Below are 19,452 nucleotides of genomic sequence, written 5' to 3' on the forward strand. Positions count from 1 at the left end.
AGACCTTCAGAGTCTAATCTTCCACTAGACTGTATCTCAGATCTGAAAGATGTTGAATCAGATTCTGTCTGGCTGAGCCATAGTGTTCTGTGTTTTCACAGCTCCCCCTCCCCGGCAATTGGAATGGTTTTGGGCATTAGAGGGCGCTGCAGACGAGACTATTCATTGTCACTGACTGCACCATTAAAACCGGAACAGTATCTGCTTCATACCTACTATAATCAGATCTCTTCTGCGCACCAGGAACTGTGCTAGGGATTTCCACCATCGCCTTGTTTACCTCTCTTCAGCTCTCTTCATCCCCTAGAGTAGATAACAGAATAGCTCCCATTCCACTTAGGAAGAAACTCAAGTACAAAGACATCAATCAGGTTGATTCACAGGGTCCAGACAGCAAGTCTGGAGGGGAGATATTCTAATTAGCGTTTCCGTCGGTATGATAAACGCCATGACTGGAAAGGGCTTATTTGGCTTACCCATTATAAGTCCATCATCCAGGGAAGCCAGGGCAACTCAAGACAGGAACCTGAATGCAGGAACCTGAATGCAGGAATGGAAGCAGAGGCCACAGAGGACCATTTTAGCTTACTGGCTTGCTCTTAGCTTTCTCAGCTACCTCCTTCATACAGTTCAGGCCCAAATGCCTAAGGAAAGTGCCTTCTTCATCAATTAGCAATCAAGAATATGCTTCACAGGCCAATACAATAGAGGCAATTTTTTAAATTTTTTTTAGGCAAGGTTTCTCTGTAGCTTTGGAGCCTGTCCTGGAACTAGCTCTTTTTTTTTGTTTTTGTTTTTCGAGACAGGGTTTCCCTGTAGTTTCTAGAGCCTGTCTTGGAACTAGCTCTTGTAGACCAGGCTGGCCTCGAACTCACAGAGATCCGCCTGCCTCTGCCTCCCGAGTGCTGGGATTAAAGGCGTGCGCCACCACCGCCCGGCTTTGGAACTAGCTCTTGTAGACAAGGCTGGCCTCGAACTCACAGAGATCCACCTGCCTTTGCCTCCCATGTGCTGGGATTAAAGGTGTGCATAGAGGCAATTTTCAAATGAAGGTCTCTATGCCTTCCCAAGTTCATCAAATTGACAACTAAGATTAGCTACCATAATAGGTATGTGAACTTTTGGGATTGAGATGAGGATTATGTTAAACATATTAAAAGAACTTGACACACGCAGGTGTTCACACAACAACCCCTTTTCCTTTCTTTATATCCATCTGATTTTACTTATGCTCAGGAAATTTAGACTGAGAGCAATGACTTTGGCTTTAGCTGTACTGAAAAAACCGACAAGCTCCATGTTTTAGAAGGGAGAAAATAAAGGGCAAAATAGGTACCAATAGAAACTAATGTGTTTGGGTTTCTAGCAGAGATGAGAGAGAAACTCAAGAGGCCTGCACAAGGAGAGACATCTCTTGTCTGCTAAGGGTAGGGAAAAGCAAGTTAATAACTCTTAAAAGAACAGGCAAGGCGCACGGCAGGCCAGGGTCTTAAAATAGGCCCTCTTGGCCCCATTTGGCCTGCTTTCTTTGTGTGGACCCTTTCTGTAATAAGACAATGTACCAAGGTAGAAGCAGCCATAGTTACTATAAAATTCTCCTTGTTGATCCCAGTGAGCTTCCACCCATGTGACTTTCCTTCTATCCCTTCCAGGCCCCAAAGAAAGTTGAATTTCTCTTCTATTTGACATCTCTTCAAATATGTGAAGAAAGTTACCTTGTACTCCCTGGGGCAAAAACTTCTGTTTCCTTTCATCTTTTCTTATGTGGCATAGTTTCTAGTCTCATTACATCCTGGTCTCTCTCCTTGTGTACAGTGGTAACTTTCGTTTTTGCCAAGCCTTAATCGCAGATAGTGCATAGTGACCAAGACCGCCAGGCCAATAACTCCCATCTTGCTTTCTGTCAGACTTTGAGGGATGCATTCGGAGGCAGCATTCTTGCTATGGGCAGCCACAACTCTCTGTGGACTCAGACTGAGTTGTAACTTAGGGTCCCTCTGCCCCACCCTGTCTGAGAACAGGCCACTTCCCAAGATGGGACCCCACACTTGCTCCCATTATGGAGACCATTATTCTTTCCTACCAAACTTGACTGATGTTAGGTAGTGTTTCTTCCTCTCTTGGCTTTGCATCACCTGGAAAATGGATGCAAACCTCTGAGGTTTTATTCATTCAGGACATGGGTACAAGTCCCAAGTCTGGGCCTTGTTGGGAGCCTTACATCATTTGGTAACTGGCCTGATATGGAGCCTTTAGAATGTAAACCATAGCAAAACACATTTAAAATATGACTGACGCTTTTCCATGTGACCTGAGTCAGTCAGTTCAACCAATCTGTAGAGTGGGGTAAGAACTGCTCTCTTCACCTAGACAACGAGGACCCTAAGAGAGACATATGTGGATCTAAACTACATGGGAAGTAGAAAAAGGCAAGATCTCCTGAGTAAATTAGGAGCATAGGGACCATGGGACAGGGTAGAAGGGGAGGAGGGGAGAGGAAGGGAGGGGAGCAAAGAAAAATATATAGTTCAATAAAAACAATTAAAAAAAAACAATTTAGCCAGGTAGTGGTGGCACACGCCTTTAATCCCAGCACTTGGGAGGCAAAGGCAGGCGGATCTCTTTGAGTTCAAGGCCAGCCTGGTCTACAAGAACTAGTTCCAGGACAGGCTCCATAGCCACAGAGAAACCCTGTCTTGAAAAACAAAACAAAACAAAGAAACAAAGAACAAGAAAGAACAATTTAATTGCATAGGAAAAGGATAATAGAAACATGAGTCTTAAAACTAAAAAAAATTGCTCTCTTCACAAGGGGTTGTGAGGATGCAGAGAGAAAAAAGAAGGGAGGGCTTTTAGCACAGAGCCTGGCAACAACACAGTAGAGGGATGCTGTGGGGTGCAGATGTTCAGGTTTCTGACACTTACCTAGCCGTGAGTTCAGTTAGTTAGGTCAGCGTCCAGCCCACATCCATCTTGTATGTAAAATCTTTTCTAATGCTGTGTTATGTTTACACAGAGTGGTCCCCTCACAAAACGGGGCAGAGACAAAGTAAATCTGCTTTGGAACTCTGGGGAGGTGGAAGTTACTCATGAAGTTGTTTGGTCTTGAACCTAGTCCACATTTGGAATAAAGCTGTATACCTTGCAAAGAGCTGGAGATGGGTCACAGGGCTTTACAGGCATTGAAACGCTGTCTTGAGTTCCAGGAACTTGCCTGGCTAGAATTCATTCTATAGTCCCAGGGGCTGGTCCACTTCACATAACTGAGTCGATTGATTTAATGCCACTTTTTCGTGGATCCAGCCCCTATTGGCAGAGCATTTTCTGGGTGTCATCCCCATCCCTACCCTACCACTCCACCCAGCCCCCTCCAGCAGTTGCTAAAGGGGAGCAGGCATGAGCCAAAAGGTAAACAGTGTCTTTGTTATCAGGGAGTTCAACATTTAGAAGGTCCATCAGTTATTTGTTTGGGTCTCCTTAGAAAGCGCTTGGGAGGTAAAAATAAGTCAACTTCTCCATACTTGGATTGTCAAAGTCGCACGTTATATTTTATCATTTTCTTCTTCTTAAAAATCTCTGCAACTTTCTTTCCTGCTCCTTTGATGCTTTTGCAGAGCAGATGCCTTTGCTGCTGGGACGCTGTCTGTAACAAGTGACAGAATCTCGCTCAGGTTTCACCCATGGCCCAGGCTCGCTTAGAACTCCAGTCCATGCCCCTGCCTCAGCTTCCCGAGGGCTGGCGTTACAGATGTGCTCCACCACCCCCGGGAGACTTCTCTTTCGAACGAGAATGACAGCTCCACCGGACGCTTGGAGGGCAAGACAAATAAAAGGAACGCAAGACCGCGTGCGGTCGTCCTACGAAAAAGACTTTTAGAAACGCTGGGTATTAGTGCCCTGATTCCGACTTGGGCAAGCCAGGGGTTTCAGGAAGGTTCTGGCGCTGTGTTCCTAAAATGTGGTTTCCTAGATGGAGCTGTAGCGCAGTGGACGAGGAGATGCTGCGTTTACTCAGCGTTCCGCGAGCAAGGAAAGGGACAGAGGAGGAGGGAGAGCTGGAAGGCATTTTCTAGCCCGGAACGCCACCAAGGGACCGGGGGACCACAGCGAGCGCTGGAAATCCAAGATGCAGCGGTCGTAGAGAGCCGGAGACCTGAGGGTAAAAACCGAGGGCTGGGGCAAGAAACCCAGAGAGCGCACCGATAGGTCCTCTCCTCGGGGCGTGTGCTCCTGTGCGCCAAATGATTGGTGAAGAGAAAGTAGCAGGTAAACCAGCCCTGCCGCCTTGCCATTGGTCAGTGGCTTCTCTATCGGTCAAACTATTGGCTAGCGCGGCGCGGAGCCGAACGCGGATTGGTCTGGATTGTCCGCCAAGAGCGCTCGGCTCGAGCGCTCCGATTGGCTGGCGGGAAGAGGCAGGTATCCGGGCTCCGCGGCTCCTCCATTGGTGGGCGGGGAAGGGGGGTTGGGCACAGCGATTGGTGGGCGGGGGGCCGGGCCTGGGCCGGCGGGGAGCGGATTGGTCGGAAAGTAGGTTAGTGGTGCGACATTTAGGGAAGGCAGAAAGTAGGTCAGGGACGGAGGTGCCTGTTTACCCGCGCCGGACTTGCCGCCGCCGCCACCGCGGGATCCGAGTGCGGGTGCGGGCGCGGGCGCTCGCGGCGAGCCACGGTGAGTGTCGGCACTGCTGCGGGCAGCGGCCGTCCCGGGGCGTCCCGTCGGGGGTCGCGAGCTCCCGGGCCGGCGCGCCCGCCCCCGCCCCCGCCCGCGGCGCAGCCCGGCCGCCTGGAGCCCTGCCCGACGTGCCCGCTGCCGGCCTTAAAGGGCCCGTGCGACTCCCAGCCCCCACCCGGCCGCGGGAGGCTGCTCCCCTTAAAGGCGCCGCGCCCGCGCACCCCCATCTTCCCTGCCTGGGGTGCGCGGCAGGCGGGGGAGGGCTGGGGGGGTTCCGGGGACGCGGTCGGTGGGCGCGCCCACCTTCCCCCGTGCGGACATCTCCACCTGGCCCGGGAGGGGGCGGCCCGCAGCCTCTTAAAGAGACAGCAATGCCCGGCGGTGGCGATGACCCGAGCCCGGAACGAGCTCCGGGATGCATCCCCGGGAGCTTCTAGGTCCCTAAAGGGATGGCTAGAACTCGGGCAGAACGATGCTATGCAGCGCCTTCCCGATCAACCCCTCGGCACTTCCCTCTCCGGAGCCGAGTGGGGGCAGGGAGGGCGTCTCCGTCGAGTCTGGGCGTTCGTGCTCCCCCGGTCCCTTCTGCCGGTCATGGGGCTAGAGCAGACCCCGATAATTCCCTGGCGGGCACGGACCAGGCCCACTCCAGTGTGCGGACGGCCGTCGGTCCCGCGCCGTCCGGTATCCGAGTGGCCGTGGAGGATGGATGGGTCGTTGAGTCTGCGAACAGGTGCCCGATGGCGTGGGACAGTGCCCTGCGCCCGAGTGGGCGTCCGGAAACCCGCGGAGGACGCAGCGGGGCTGCCCTCAAATGCGGGTTTGATAGATAATCGGGAAAGGAAGGTTTCTACTGGAGATTGCCCGGCGTTGACAGCTTGGGGAGATCGGGTTTGCTGGGAGAAGAGGAAAGTGAATTTTACAAGACTTGGGACCACACGGCAGCTAACCCCGGGGGTCGCGGAGCGGGTCGCGATCGGGGCCGGGGTAAGGAAGGGCTGTGTTGGACACGGGTGTCTGTTGTCAAGTTTGTTCTGACCGAGCTGACATAATCACCCCACACCTGTTCCCTGAGCATCTTAAGATCTCCAGTCCTTTCGCCCTCACCTAGCCTAGTTTTGGCCCTTTGGCCCTTGCTGTTGGGGCTCCTCTCCTGTCTTGTTACTTTTCAGCAAGAAAATATTAGTTAGAAGTTTTCTCATCCAGCTTCCAAAAATCAGATTCTGTGTTCACGAGCAACTACTTTTTGACAGTACCGGTACTGCCAAGATCTTCGTGTTTTGTTTTTTTGTGTGTCTTTTTGGGGGGGGGGTTGTCCAGGAAAACATCATTAAATGCCTTTTTTTTGCACAACTTTTTCTTTTTTTGCTTATCATTTGTCCTGTCATTTGCTGCCGTGCCCCCTTTCAGTCTATTTTTACTTAGCAACTATTATTTTTATTCTTAAGTTTCCATTGATACCAGGATCTGTCAATTTGGGTTGGTGGATTTTCTAATTAATGTACCAGTTGAATCATGAGCTTAAAATAATCGTTGCTGCTCTTGAGCAGTTTTGAATAATCTCAGATTCCTTGTGCTTGCATGAAAGGGAGAAAATCACTGCTGTTAAATTTGATTTCCATACCAGAGAAGTTCCAAAAATACATATATTTTTTAAATACAAAATGTAATCTTTCGGATTCTGCTTTGTTCCTGGGTTCACTTTATTGCTAAATCTTTAAAATGGTTTGTTGGACATATTTAGAAGGGTTCGAAATTTCCTAGGCAGATTTGAAGTTGGGTGTATCGGCGGAAGCTGGATCTGTAGTGGCATTTTGGTTCTATCTTAGACGTCGCTGGTGAATAATGATAATGTTAAAACAGCAGTTAAATTTGTACTTTGTTCCAATCTCTGCTGTTTAAAATGGGAGAGGCTCTGATAAGGCGTGGAAGAACAGAAACCTGGGTTAGGAGGCAGCTAGACTGTAGCCCAGGCTCTGTCTCTTGGAGCTACTTACTGAGCCTTCCTGGATTCTGTTTGCCTCATATAGGAAGGTCTCAGTTGAACTAAGGGATGCCAAAGGTGTCTACCACTCTTAGATTCTACGTGCCACTAAATATTTAATAGATTTGAATTAGGGTAGGTATTTACCTCCTGGAACTGTCAGAACCTTTGAGCAAAAGTCCTGTCTTCCTGGAAAAGTTAAGCAGATCAACAGATGGTGTTTAGAAGGATCCATTTCAAATGATTTATAATTGATGACGGATCACCCGTATCTCTGCGGTTTGCAGAAGAGGTTTATGTGCCATGGGGCAGGAAAAGGAAGTGGCCGTGTTTTCAGATTTATCCCTTCCCTTCACCAGCCTCGCTGGGATTCATATACCCGAAAATGGATAAGTGCACGGAGAAACATGGCCACATTTAACAGTTCTGCATATAAGTATGAAAAAAATGGTTTTATCTGTCTTTGGTGGGCAGTCTGTCTTCTATCCATGAGCTTTTATCTTTCTGTGATTCTGCCATCATCACTGTGGTAGGGGATGTGAAGATTAAAGAGCCCCTACCACACACAGCCCTGTAGTTTCAGACAGTGACTGCAGTGTTATGCTAACTGAAGTAGGTATTTGCAGGGGAAATTAGAAAAGACAAACCCTTTTCGAGACTTTGAGGTTCAAGGAAGAGCTCAGGGATACAAGCTTGCCCTCCTCTGCTGGTCTTGCCCGTCGTCATAAGGCTCAGACTGACTCTAAATAGCCTTTTAAATGACCGTCTCTTCTCCCTTCCATCCATCTGCTTTTACTTAAGCTCCTCAGCTACATTTTCCTTTTCAGAACACCCTATCTGCTCTCCTACTGTCCCCTCCCCGCTGCTTCTCAGTGGGTAGAAAACATTCCTCTTCCTACTGAAGCTCTCTTGCGCAGGAGCCCCTGGGTTCTGGTGTCAAAGGGAGATTGTGTGACTTTGGACAAGTGTTTGACTTCTCTGACCTCGGTGCTGCCCGGCTGGCGAGCCCGCCTCTTGGAATCCCTGTGAGGATGGCAGGACCTGATGCGGGTCAAATGCCTAGCACACAGGAAGCCTTTCCTCAGTGCCAGCTGCCACTCCCTCCCACCTCCGCCAGGCTCCTGTCACCAGAATGTCCTCTGTACTGTTTGCCTTTGGGCTCCTTACCAGTGTCAGAAGAACCTTGGTCTTGATTCAGGGATAGGAAGAAACAGACCTATTGGGACCCTAGGAAGTTTCCACCTGTTCCTACCAGGCGTCCCTGAGTCTGGATGTCCCCTTGCTAGGTGCCAGACTCCCCTAGAGCTGAACATTCTCCTGCTCTGGTGTTTCTCCCGACTTTCTTCCTCATACTCTGTGTGATTTCTAAACCTGTAATTGACCGCCAGGTCGCTTTGGTCCCCTCGCAGCTTGACCTCACGTGTCTTTCTTCTCTGGAAGTCACCCCTCCCCCTCCTACCTTTAGATGACATTGCTTTCTTGATTCTCTTTCTGCTTCTGCTGAAGGTCAGCATCTATCTTCTGTTGCTCACATTGCCCCGCCTCTCCTGGAGTCCCATCTCTAGTTGTGTCCTGCTTCCTCCCGCTTTAGCTATGGCAGTCCTGTAGCTAGCTCTAGGGGCCCCTCCCTGTAGGGGCTCTGGGGGTTACAGGCTTGCAAACTGTCTTCAAGCCTAGCATCACTCCCCTGCATCAGCATACCACCTAGGAGCCTAGGACCTCACACCTTTCCTTCTCCCCCAGCTGTTGGACCAGGCAGTTTTGTTAGGTGGGTAAGAGTCCCAACTGTTTCCTATCCCAGCTTCTGCTTTCAACCTTCATACCTGACGGCCAACTTGCTTTTTCTCTGTATCTCAACATCTTCCTTATAGGACCTACCCCTAGCTCCCAGAGCTGCAGTGTGGACTGATTGAGCTAAGATATGGGACATGTGTGTCAAGGTCATCACCAGTTTGAAGTGGCTCAGTTGTTACTCCCCCTTGCTCTGGCAGGTTCCTCGCTCTGTCATGGGGAACTCTCCGCATCCAGCCCACATGCTGGCCCATACTCGTGCACACAGGACTTGTGCAGCCAAGCTGTGGGGTGGTCCATCCCAAGCCCCAGCCCTAGGCCTGGTCCTCCCAGCCTCCCAGTCTTTACGTAGCCACTCTCTTCTGTTCCAGCTCGGGTACTTGGACCTTTAGGAGCCATCTTTGTCTTGACTTTCCCCACACTTGGCAGCAGTGTCCCCAGCCCTTGACCCTTTCCTATGACCATAGGTTCTACTGTGTTCTGTATCATGTTGGACTGTCCCTGGGACTCTGGCCTATTTACCCAGACTGAGCACTTTGAGGAGTGTTCATTTTGGTTCTTCCCAAATAATAGACACAAGAGGCCTTCAGGACGTATTTGTCTGGTGTCCATCCCAGTTGGAGACACCGCAGAGAGGTCCTGGGAAGGAGTGTTTGAGTCGGGATAGGATGATGGCATGTCCTTAGTCCTGGCTTCAGGGGAATGCCGGGTGCGGGATGATAATGGCAAATGATGTTTACCTGAGTGCATGCTGTCCTTTTTAAATTCTGTAAACTCCTGTTTGTTCCGCCTAGGTAAAGAAGGTTCCGTCTGATTTACTATTCTGGTTAATATTGTTTTGGTCATACACTGAGTAAACATTTGTATGTATTTATCCTTTCACTACTGCTTCAGTTGTGGGACCTGGACAAATTAGTGAGCTTCTTTGAGTCTGATTTGCTTCAACTGAGAAAGAGGAATAAATAATTACGGCAGTAGCAGCTAGCATTAATTGGGCATTTTCTGTGCGCCCGTAAATATGTTGCTTACTTCAGGCTTATTAATTCCATGTAGTCTTCATCATTCTCTTCTGAGGTCACACTGCTGTCCTTATTTGCAGTTCTGTAAACTGCTCAAGGTTACCAGATTGCTAAGGATGGGCCAGGATCTGTCTATCTGGTAGACTTCAGAGCCTGCTGGGAGGGACAGGGTGTTCGATCTCACATCCCAGACATCAAGCTAGGAGCCCTCTAGCCTTGCAGAGATTGGGAACCAGTCCCAGCTGTTGACAGCATGGTGTGTCCTGTCCTTCCAGCAGTGCTGGTACCCTTGCCATGGCACAAGAGGGCCATACATTTGGATATTATCTTGGTAGCAGTTACAAGGACTTGTGAGCATCCTCCTATACCTGCGATTTCAATTTGTTAGCACTTGCTTTCTCCTGCCTTTCTGAGCCTCTCATGCAAGCCCCTGCTGCTCAGCCTCTTCCTCTCCAGGATCCCTGTTTGACATGCGCTTCCTGAAGAGACTCGCTGACACTGGTCCTGTCAGAGACAACGAGGAGCTCTCTCCAAGGAGACTTCAAAAGTCTCTTGGCTTTGTCCTCCTTATCCCAAAGACACGCCTCCCAAGCCACTGCTGTACCCCAGCCTTGGTGGAGATATATATGGTTTTTAATGCCAGTTGTTTCCTCTGAATACATTTGGATAGCGAAGGGAACAATGTTTTATGTGAAGAACCTGTTACATAAAAAATGGGTTATATAATGTTCAGCTGTATACCCCCAAAGGTAGTAATCACTGACTCTGGAGCAGACTCAGCCTCTGATTGACAAGTGTGGAAAGGGATGCCCTGCCCCGAGTGCTCTCCTGGCTGGGGATCTGGAGCAGGCTGGGTGGGAATGGGCCTGGCTCTGGCCTGGGTGCTGCTGAGAGAGGGGCTGGAAGTTGCCTTTTGCGAGAGGAGATGCCGTGACATCCTGGTGACTTCTGTCTCCCTCATGCCAAGCTGCTTACCCCTCACTTTGACCAATGCCACCTGTTTTTGCTTTTTGGCTCCACTCTCTACTCCTCTGCCCTTTCTCTAGTCAGTACGACCAGGCCGGGCCTTCTAGGAACAGATGCCCTGTGTCTAGTCTTCTGGGGCTCTCAAGGCTGCCTCTGCACCTCCAGGCCATCCCTGCCCCTTCTCCAACCTCCATTATTAGCCCGGTGCCTGAGCTTCCCTGCTGCTGGTCACACCATGTCCAGGTGTCTCCTGTTGAATGTCCTAGCTCACGATCTCTTGACCAGAGAGGCCTTCCTCTCTCCCTCCCTTCCTCTGCTTACCTTGAATCTCTCACCCCAGCGCCCTCCTTTTGCTTGTCAGTCATTTATTCCAAAGCAATGCTGTTTCACAGTTGGCCAGCAGCCATCTCCTGACTAATCAGAATGGCCAGTTCCTTCCCTTTTCAGTAGTTTGATGCTGAACTGTCTCCCCTCACTTCCTGCTCTATGTCTCCACCCATCCACTCTTTCAGTGGGGTTCCTGGAGGCCTCTAGGTGAGTAGCTGTTTTGAGCACAGAAGTGACCCAAATAGGCTTCTGCTCTGTGTGGCAGAGACATGCAGAGGAAGCAAAGGGACTGAAACACAAGGAACATGCACACTGTTAGGGAAGATGCTTTAGCAGGTTTCTCAGGGAAGACGTCACGAAGACGATGAGTTGAGCTGAGCTTCCGAAAGATACAGGAACATTTTCCATGGAGGAGGGTCTGGCAGGTACCAAGGTCCTGATGTTGGAGGCAGCTTGATTTGCCCAGGGAAGTAAGAGCTTCTGTAAGGGTCTGGGTTTCTGTGGCCAAATGCTTTCTCTCTCCTTTCTCTTTTGAGGAGCCTTGAGCCCAGAGTCAAAGGCCTGCACATATGAATTAAAGCGTTTGCTCCTATCACGTAGCTAGTGGTTCCCTGTTCTCTGCTTAGAAGGCTTTTCGTGAAATGCAAGGCATTGTTTATATGCCGTGTCACATGCAAACAAGTTAAGGGTTTGAAGGGTTCCCTCATAGATGTACTGCTGACAGGTGCCGCCGCCCCTTACTGTTTTTATTATATTTAATGCAGACTTCTGCATATTGTTTGATATGCATGCTCATCTTCAATGTTTTAAAAGTTTATTTGTAATGCAGTTGATGGAAGCTTAGTATAAGTTTGTCTGTATTTTAAAAAAAAAGGCAACCAAACTAAATAATGGTTTGGTTCCCCATCAAGCTCAGGAAAGCCACTTAGGGACAGCTGTAGCCAAAACCGTATGGCTTCGTTTTAAAGCAGTGTTAGCGTTAATTAAGCTGCAGCTTGCGAGGCCCTCGTCTGTCGTGCATTACAGTTATTTACTGCTGGCCTTAGCTGCTTATCTTAGTCACCTCTGCTGTTTTCCAGCCTGTCAGAAGGCTTCAGGAAGGAATATTTTCCCTAACCTTTCTGCCCTCGAGAGTTGGTCTGTTGTTTTATAAAGGAGACAACAGAACTCAGAGCGAGGGCATTGCGAGTCAATGTGGCGACGTGCCGAGATCCTTCGGGAGGAATATTCTTTTTGGAACCTTGACTTCTCGGGGTCTTCTCAGTTACAGAATCCTGGGTTTTTGAAGAGTAATAGGAAAACGAAACATGACCTTCATCGTGTAAGCCTGCTTTGAAATGGCCCCCTTCAAATTCTTCTAGAAGTACATGGCAGGGGACGAGGGGAGCTTAGAAGCTCCCTTGGCTGGTGCTCAGCAGTTTTGCTTCCCCCCCCCCCCCCCCCGCCCTTATCTGTCTTTCCTATTGACTTGAAAGGAATTTTTTTCCTAGAATTTTTGGTCCAGATAGGAATTGTGTGTTCTTGGTCATCTAATCTCCCATATCATTATGTAAATCACCTTTTCTTTGGACTCTTAGGTATAAACACGGTGACTGGTTTGTTTGCTTGTGAAACACATTTGTGAGAACCCTCAGGGATGGTGATGAGCTTCAGCCGAGAACAGAGCTAAAAGAGTGTGGGATCCAAAACAGTTTTAAATGTTAAATGCAAATCTATTTTCAGTATCCTGCTGGAGGGAAGGAGCCCAAGGCTGGAGATGATGGAAGCGACTTCTGCTTCAAAGGAGGAAAGGGTTTTACCATGGGGATAAAAAACCATCCTTTCACCAAGCGCTGCCCCTCCCTTCCCACCCCTGAGTCCTGTTTTTGGCATCCTGGGTCACTCTGCCATTTGAGACATTTGTTATTTAAGTGACGTTTGTGGCTGAGCTCAGCTGGCAGTGTTGAAAAGTGACTGAGGTGAGCGAGCTGTACTGTCTGTCCTCAGTGCGTTCTGGAGCGACAGATTGCTGCACTGGAGTGACAGGGCACTTTCAGCGGCCCAGGTCTGGTCAGCTGCGAGCCGCGTGGTCATTGTCACCCCCTCACTGAAGGCACAGAAGGAATCTGTGCAAGGAGACACCGTGCTGGGATCTTCACTGGAGCTGCGGGTTGCATGGAGCCTCACCTTCTTCCTTCGGTGCCAGAATGTGAGCAGGAATGTCACCTGCTTACTCCCTGCCATGTCCCAGGACCAGCCGCTGAGTTGGTGTCTGTACAGATCAATTGCTCAATAAATACCTATTTATTTATTTATTTATTCAACAGGTGGATTGAGCTTTGTGAAAACCCCAGATGCCCCTGCCTTGCTACAGGGCATATACAAGGGCTTGCTCTTGTATGTACTTAGAAGAAGTCTAGGTAGCCATTCCTTTGGGCATCTGTGTTTTTTGTATTCTCCATGTTGGCTGGAGATGAGTGCCTTTTTCTGATGAAGGAGTTAACTGTTCATCTGACATTTATCTTACAATGTCTTTCCTTGACTCCAGAACATAGCTTAGCGGTGGCTGAGCCTCATCAACGGAAACGACCCTTGCTGTACATTTATTCGGGTATAACAACATGTTCATTATGTAGTCAACGGATGTCCGAAGGGTTATATGCCAAGTATCAGACTAGACCCAGGGGCAGATCTGATGTGTTTTGTGATCCAGGAGCCTGCAGTTTTATTTCCTGAAAGAACATCTCACGGGCTGGGGAGATGGCTCATTTGTAAAATACAGGATGAGCACCTGTGAGGGATCCGAGTTCAGCCAGCACACCGACGAGGGTAGGGCTTGTCCTTCCGAGGTGGCTATGAATGTGTACAGATAATTCAAAGGACAGAGGTGGGAAGGATGAGAGGGCATGCAGAGATGAGCTAACCTAGAAAGAGGGTTCTAAAGTGGGAATTGAACTTTGGAAGATTCTTTGAGGCCTGCCTGTGTTTAACCCACTTATATGACAGGTAAACAGGGAAGTCAGTGGCAAGCCAAGGTTTGCCTAGTGGCCATTTAGACCCAGCTGTCAACTCCATGCCTAGCGTCATTTGAAAGGAGAGTTCCTGTTGATGGATTGCCCAGATCACATGGCTAAGGCTGTGTCTATGAGGGATTGCCTGTTTTGATGACTGATTTCAGGCACCATCCCTTGGCAAGAGGAAGGTCAAGAGTGATCTGGCAAGCAAGCGCGTTCCTCCATGGTTTCTGCCTGCAGACTCCTGCCCTGACTTCTTTCAATGATAGATCATGAACTGGAAGTATAAGAGGAAATAAAACCTCTCTTTCCCGAGTTGCTTTTGGCCAGAGGGGTTTACCACAACATCAGAACGAAACCGGGACACCAGCTGTGATGGTTAATATTGACTTCCATCTGGGGTGGGGGAGGGATCCAGGATGTCCTAGGGACGAGCACACTGGTGAGGGTTATCTAGGTTGGCCTCTGGTTACGCTGACTAGCTTAGTTGAGGGAGGCCCACTCACAGAGCGTGGTACCATTCTGTGGGCTGGAGTTCCAGACCGAATGAGAAGGAGAAAGGGAGCCGAGCGTAAGTATTCGTCTCCCTCTGGTCCTAAATGTGGATGCCATGGAACCAGCTGCCTCTCAAGCTCCCTGCCATGATGGAATTATGAGCCAAAATAACCTCTTTCTCCTTTAAATTGCTTTTGTCGGTATATATTTACAAAAATCAAGTGTCCATCACCATTATTATCATTACTGCATATGTGTTTGGATGCACATCCATGAGCATGCGAGTAGAAGGGACAACGTTGTGGAGTCAAGTCTCCCTACATCCCGCTTGAAGCGGGTCCCAGGATTGAACTCAGGTTATTAGGTTTTTGCCATTAGATAGCAGGTGATTTTTTCCCATGGAGTCTTCTCACTGGCCCCTTGTGATGTTTTACTATTTGTTTATTATTTTATTTTAGCACAGCAACAGGAAAAGTAAAGAGACACCTATCAAAGTAGTAGAGACTGGCAGGCAGTGAAAAACCCATGAAATTATTGTGTTGTGACATGCTAATACTCCTTAATTACTCACACATGAGCCTTGTGTGAATGCTGCAGTTACATTGGAGCATAGAGGGCTAAATGCAGCCGAGGTCTGAGTGGAGGGAACTTGAAGTCCAAGTTAATTGACAATTGTGGTAGTTGGCAGGACTGTTATCGGTTCATCTTTAGAGTTCTGCAGCATGCCAGCATCTGCCAGCATATGTGGCTTTTAAGTGTGTGATCTACACTCTACTGCGACCAGATACCTCAGTCATGAGTCCTTCAGAGGCAAAGCATCAGGTTGGAAGGCAACTGTTTAAAAACAAATACGTTTTGTCTGTAGGGAGCCCTGGAGTAGGATCGGAATAGCCTGCATTCTAGGCTGCTTCCACACTTAGCCACCATCCTTAAGCAGATCACGGATGTCTCACACGGAGCCTGATCGTCTGTTGAGCTGGTAAAATAATTCTTAACCAACGCTTCACAGCGTGGGTGGGTCTGATGCTTGAGGGAGATAATGGAAGAATGAAGGCTTTGAAGTCCTAATCAGCGAGAGTGCTGCGCTGGCCTTTATAGGTGTTGCAGAAAAGCTGAGCTACCTCCAGGGCTGGCTGGAGGAGGTGGCGCTGTCCACTATGTGGGTGCTGACTCAGGCTGCTTTGTTGACTAGGAACATTTTTGATTTTGTTTTGAGAACAGGGTCTCGTGTGCCTGGATGGCTTCGAACTTTCTGTCTATCTGAGGATGACCTTGAACTCCTGATTTTCCTGATTCCAGCTTCAGAATGCTGAGATTGCAGGCATGGGCCACCGCCCTCTTTGTGCAGTGCTAAGGGTTGAACCAAGGATTTTTGTGCATGCTGAGCAAGCATTCTGCCAGCTGACCTGTATCTCCAGTCCTGGGGCCATGCTTTAAAGATAGTTACTCTTTTGTACCCAGAGATGGAGAGCCATTTACCCAGACAGGGATGAAAAGCTTAGATAGAGATAGTCACTTGAATGTTTTTTTCTCTGGGAATGTCTCTCAGCATAGTGATGGGCAGCTCCAAACCAGAAAAGCAGCTGACTGTCCAGGCATTCTTGGATGGTTTTTCTGTCCTCAGGCATTAGGCAGAACTCCAGAAGAACCTCCATTAGCCTAGGATTAATAAATGAGCCAGCACACTGTCCAGGTAATAGCCAGTTGTAAAGCCTGTAGCTGCCACAGTGTAGCAGCGCCTTTCTTGGCGATCTGCCAACTCTTAGCTTCATCAGCATAATTTATGTATTCATATGTATTAATAGTGGTACCTAGCCCTTGGCTGTTGACATAGGCTAAGCATCATGCTGAGTGCTGACTAGGACGTTCACCTCACTCTTCATGACAGTCCTGTGGGGTGGGTGGCCTAAGTCTCCTCTTGCTAGGGAGTCTGAAACTCAAGGGATACCTCCGATGATGTGTGCTGTGTGGAAAAACTGGAGTTTAAACCCCAGTCTTACTTAAGAGCGTTCTTCTTCCTCTTCCTCTTCCTCTTCTTCTTCTTCTTCTTCTTCTTCTTCTTCTTCTTCTTCTTCTTCTTCTTCTTCTTCTTCTTCTTCTTCTTCTTCTTCTGCAACTGTCATCTTTTTTTATTTTATTTCTTGAACTGCAGAATGCTTCCCATCTCATTCTGGGGGCTTCTCTCACCTCAGTGGGGCTCAGGACCCCCCCCTTTTTTGCTTGATAGATGTATCACCACGCGGTGGCCCCAGCTCACTGCGACTCTCTTTTTATCACTGATGTCCTGCCGGCTGCTCGGTGGCTGGTGAGCAAATGCATACCAGTTATGAACGCATCAGAGAGCCTGACTCTTGTCAGCTATGCCAGCTAGTCCATAAGGAGCAACTGGACAAGAGATGTCTCTAGGTCTCTCAGAGTGGCTGGGCAGCGTCTAGTCCACTAGTGGTTCTGGGTGATGGTCTTAAAAGCCTTTTCCAACAATGCCATCTAACATTCCTGACTGATTTGCTAAGGAGTTTTTATAGGCAGCTCGTTTGGTCTCTGTGATGACCCGGGGAGGTGTTAGGGAGTCTGCATGTGTAGACTGGGGGATTATTCTGGAGAGTGTGAGTCACTGTCCAGGGCCCCCACAGCTGGGCAGTGGCAGACCCAGGCTTCCAAGTTGCATTTCTGACTAGCTTCCATTCTACCCAGGTTTCCCCTTCCCCTTGTTTGTTAAATGTTCTGTGTACTGTATTAAGAAGCCTGCAGGACCTGCAAGAAGGACTGACTTGATGTGCTGTTGCTATACTGTCGCAGAATCAGTAAATAAAAGATCACCTGACTGCTTCTTGTCTTGGGTTCAGCCGATGTGTATCTCCCCAAGGTGACACACAGTATGCACATGCCCTTTGGGGTAGATTCCTGGGCCAGAAGCCTCCTGTCTTAAAACAAGATCCCAAGGCTTTGACAAAAAAAGATCCCCCATGACAGAACATGAAGTTTATACAATTTTTTAAAAGAAGTTGACCATGGAGTTCTTGGTCAGGAACACAAGCTCCTATGGTAAGTTTCCATGGAGACGCTCGCCTTGGCCCTCAGTTCAGCTTGCAGTGCCTTTGCTGGAAATGGAAAAACTGATTTCCTTTTTCGGGTTCTCTCAATTTTCCTCTGATGAGAGCAGAACTCGCCTTTGAGGTCCTGGTGACCCTTTATTCAAAAGTCTTCCACGAGATAACACAGAATGAACACAGGTTTGGACACCCTTTAAAGTATTTAATGGCTATCAAGGGACATTACTGAGGGTGTGTAGAACTGGTGTCGTCAAGCTACTTGGGCTTGTTCCTCTGTTAAGGAGACCCACAGACCTCACACTCCCACAATAGCTGAGCCCAGGTAGAAGGCAACTTCTTACGTGCCAGTTCAGAGTGAAGGGTGTTGAGGCCTGGTGTCAACAAGTAACTTCCACTTGGTGGCTGAAGGTAAAAACATCCTCTTACCTTCTCCCGTGGAAAGAACCAAGGTGGGAGAGGTCCTAATGATGGAGAGGAGCTGGAACATTAGGGAAGATGGTAGCCAGCCATTGCGGTGGTAATAGTGGGTGGTTGGTAGAGTCTGATGTGGAATAAAGTGGGGATGGTGTCAGGATCAGGGACCAGAACCTAGGCAGCCCTCTAGAGGTCAGGGTAGCTCACTGCTCACAAACTCAGCAGCCAGTTTGTGCCCAGGCATCAGAAGGGGCTCTTAATAATCCAAAAAGACTAAAGTTTTCAGCAAGAGGAAGTAAGTTTAGCAATGCAACTGACTTGGTAGAAAGGTCCCTTGCCGAGGAGTCAGAGACCTGTGTTTGAGACGGGTCTTTCACCTCTGACCTGAGTAGAACATTCCAGTGAATGTTTTATCATCCAGAAGAGGACTGTGATGGAGTAGTGTGAGGCTAACGGATGGGGACCACTCTACACCTGCATCTCCATGGGAACGGGCAGAGCATCTGTCTGTTCGCTGCTGTATCCCAGTACTCCACCCAGTGCTTGGCACGGGCCCATAGCTGAATGGAGCAGGGCTATTGCAAGAGGTGGGAAGGGCGTGTGCTCCTTTGAGCTCTCCTCCTGCAGTCTTCCCTTCATGAAGGGTTCCGAGACTCTGCTGGCCGAGCACTCGAACCCATGTGTAAAACCCTGTAGCTATGGACTATCAGAACAGACATTAGAGCAACTTTCAACTGGGTGGCTCAATACTTCTCTGCCCGTTCCACGGTGTGGGTGACAGGAGATGACATGATTGAAGGTAGAGTCCACAAATGGGAACCAGCTTTTAAAATGACCTGGCCAAGCTGCTGGCCTTCCTAAGTCCACCCAGACTTGATTTCCTGCTTTAGAATAATCAGGTGCACTTATAAAATTCCTTTGATTTGAAACATATGGTTTATTCAGAACTTTTGCTTTGAAGAGACGATCTAGACAAGAAATTATAAAAATGAGCCTCATGTTCTTATGTGATGGGAACGCCCATCCTAGGAGTGGTGGTGATTATATTTTTTTCTGTTGGTAAATAAATTGGGGTCCATCAGGTTAATTCATTTTGTTGCTTTTTTCTAACTTTATTCTATTATTTGTTTTATTATTTATTTGTTCACCAAGGGTGAGCATCTTGCTGGGAAGTCTGTGGAGTGATTGTGATGGGTTCTACTGCAAGGAAATGCATTATTGAACTTCTTCACAGAATGTTCCCATCTCTTTCAAGTTTTCATTAATTAAAGGAGGAAAGGGCGCCGGAATATTAACAGCGCTTTTCACTTTGTGGGATTAGAGCTGACTTTTATGCCCATTCTTACTGTGTGGTTTTCTTGGTTCAACTCTGCATGTATCACTTTCATAATCATAAAAAGGCAAGGGAAATTAGCCTTATAAATATAAGTAGGTTCATATTTGCAAGCCAAATTTAAGATTTTTTTTTTTTTTTGGTTTTGGCACCTGTCCTGGGCTATGAACTCTCAAGTGCTCCTAGACTGATCCAGCCTCCATCCTGACCTAGGCAGTGGGAACATGTGTGGGGAGAGATGTCTCTCCTGCATGTTAGCTCAGAATCGGGGCCTCTAATGCATTAAGAAGGATGTCCAACAATTCGCCTGTGATTTGGCCAGGCTGACTACAGTTGTCTTAAAGAAAGGAGCTCTGCACAGCACTGTTGCTTGGGTAAATCTCTCTGTCTCTCTCTGTCTCTC

The 19,452-nt window shown here is 48.6% G+C and overlaps 1 protein-coding gene across 2 annotated transcripts in view; it reads left to right on the plus strand.

The window, feature by feature from the left end:
• The first annotated feature begins 4,548 nt into the window (after window positions 1–4,548).
• Arntl (aryl hydrocarbon receptor nuclear translocator like) overlaps window positions 4,549–19,452 on the plus strand; it is a 102,349-nt gene continuing 87,445 nt past the window's right edge. For both annotated transcript variants that reach the window (XM_038331025.1, XM_038331048.1), the window contains exon 1: window positions 4,549–4,671. The gene's annotated coding sequence lies outside the window, so the exon portion shown is untranslated. The remainder of the gene's footprint in view (window positions 4,672–19,452) is intronic.

Source organism: Arvicola amphibius, chromosome 1, assembly GCF_903992535.2.
Source record: "Arvicola amphibius chromosome 1, mArvAmp1.2, whole genome shotgun sequence".
NCBI classification, from domain to species: domain Eukaryota; kingdom Metazoa; phylum Chordata; class Mammalia; order Rodentia; family Cricetidae; genus Arvicola; species Arvicola amphibius.